Below are 2,177 nucleotides of genomic sequence, written 5' to 3' on the forward strand. Positions count from 1 at the left end.
TAAAATCATTTAAGCAGGTACTGCCTCACCAAAGCTACTTTATTCAACACTGACACTTTACCTATTTTCCGAAGTAACAAGTGCTTAGGGAGGTTTAGTGTGATATTTTTTTTCAGCAACTCTATAGTTCCCGCCACATACATGGGAAGTGGAATTATTTCCCTGAAAGGCAGGAACATATGTATTTCTAGGATGCTTGCTTGCACCAGTTTTAAGTTACTCCAGAGCGGTCCCCGACAACCGAGGCCCACGTGAGCACATGGCACGGCCGGTGGTTCGCAGGAGTGCAGGTGACCCTTGGCAGCTCCATCCTTCCCTCCGTGTGCCGAGTCCTTGCTTCCACAGGCGCGATCCTTAAGCCTAGTGAGGAGCCCCGTAGCGGGGCGGGCTCCGGGGGCGATGGGCCACACCCACGGGTATCTCCAGGAGTTACGCTCCGTGCAGCTCTGACCTCGGCTACCCCTGCAAAGCGATTCCTGGCAGAACTTCCTTGCGCACCTCGCTCCCCCCGCACACACGCCCTGCTTCTCCTGCAGGAGCAGCAACTCTGCTGAGTATCACTGAGGACCTCCAGGAGCCTCATTGGAGATACCCAAGGACCGTCTGGCCGCGATCCCGTGCCGTGTGCTCTGGGATAACCCTGCCCGAGCAGGTTGGACCAGAGGACCCGCTGCGGTGCCTTCCAACGTGCGCCACTCCGTGACTCTGCTGACCCCGCCGCCACCCCAGGCCGTCCCGCGGGCACCGCCCCGCGCCCTGCCCCGTCACGGCCACGCCGCTGGGCTGGCCCCGACTTCAAAGCCGTGCCCAAGGCAGGAATAGCGACAGGGGAGGCGGGACACAGGGCGGGGACCAACCCCCACTGACGCCGCTCCCCTGCGGCCATGCCGCGCCCCCGGCCCTCCGCAGCGGAACTACAACTCCCGGCACACCTCGCGGCGGGGTGGGGCGCGGGCTCCCACGTGGTGCGCAGAGCTGCGCGGCGATTGGTCGGAACCGGGAGGGGGGCGGTTCCGCGGGGAGCAGTTCCGGTGCCCCGCGCTCGGCACTTGTTTGGATGCTGCCGTCACATCATGGCGACGCGCGGGGGCGGCGGCGCGGCGGGAGCGACCCGGCGGACCCGGAGCCCGAGCGGCGGCGGTGGGGACGAGGCGGCGGCGGCCCCGAGCGGCAGCCCCGAGGTAAGGCGGCTGCGCGGTCGGGGCCTGCCGGGAGGGCGCTCCGCCTCCCCTTCCCCGCCGGCTTGCAGCGCCGCGCTCCCCGCCTGCCCCGTCCCCACGCGGCCGCCCGGCCCGGGCGCACGGGGCAGGGGCGGGCAGTGCCCCCGCCGCTCCCGGCAGCCTCAGTCCTGGGCTGTCCCCGAGGTCGGGCATGTGTCGGGGAGGTGCTGGCGGTGGCCCCCGGGGGAGCTGCGCTTACCCCGCGGGGCCGGGGGCGGCCCCTCCGTGCCGCCCGGGGGGCGCGGGGCGGTCCCTGCCGAGCGCGGGCCGCTGGGGGCGGCAGCACGTGGCGGGTGCGGGGGCTGCGCGGCCCGGGGGGAGCTCTCGCCGCCTCCCTGGGGGTCCCGCCGGAGACCCCCCCGTGTCCCCACCTGGTGGGACCGGAGGGTGGCTCTGCCCGCGGGGGCGGCGGGAGCGTTTTCTTACCCCCCGGAATAGGTAAAAAAAGGCATTTTTTCTCTTTTTCCGTCCTCTGCCGAAACCACACTGAAAGTAGCGATGTCCCCAGTGATTTTACAGTAATTTCTAGTTGCGCGTCCGCGTAGGAAAAGCATGAAATACAGCTAGTTGGTCGCGGAGCGGCAAAAACTTAAAATATGCTGCAATTCAGTGGCTGTATGTAATATCACCCACTGGATGTTTTCCGTGACAGAACTGCCTTGGTAATCTCATGTGCTGCTTAAGTATCTCATCCTGTGTCCTTACACAAATTCAAATGGCTTTTTGCAGTAACTTTTTTCTGTGGTGCAAAGGATAACAGCATCCCAGAAATAGTAACTTCGTGGTGCTGGTGGTTGTTTACTTTGGCTGCTAGAGAGAGGTCTAAGAGACTTCGGAGCTAGTTTTCCCTCAATGAAAGCACCATCTTTTGCTATGTGTTTTCTGAAGATCTTTGCTAAGAAGTGACTTGTAAGTAACTTTATTGTCTGTTATGAAATCAGATGATGATGATGTTTA

General features: G+C 63.0%; 1 protein-coding gene across 1 annotated transcript in view; it reads left to right on the forward strand.

Moving 5' to 3' along the window:
- Nucleotides 1-1,110: 1,110 nt before the first annotated feature.
- TXLNG (taxilin gamma) overlaps nucleotides 1,111-2,177 on the forward strand; it is a 24,966-nt gene continuing 23,899 nt past the window's right edge. Inside the window, exon 1 of the mRNA XM_017812339.1 lies at nucleotides 1,111-1,181. The gene's annotated coding sequence lies outside the window, so the exon portion shown is untranslated. The remainder of the gene's footprint in view (nucleotides 1,182-2,177) is intronic.

This window comes from Lepidothrix coronata, unplaced genomic scaffold (assembly GCF_001604755.1).
Source record: "Lepidothrix coronata isolate B3197 unplaced genomic scaffold, Lepidothrix_coronata-1.0 Scaffold35, whole genome shotgun sequence".
Classification (NCBI taxonomy): domain Eukaryota; kingdom Metazoa; phylum Chordata; class Aves; order Passeriformes; family Pipridae; genus Lepidothrix; species Lepidothrix coronata.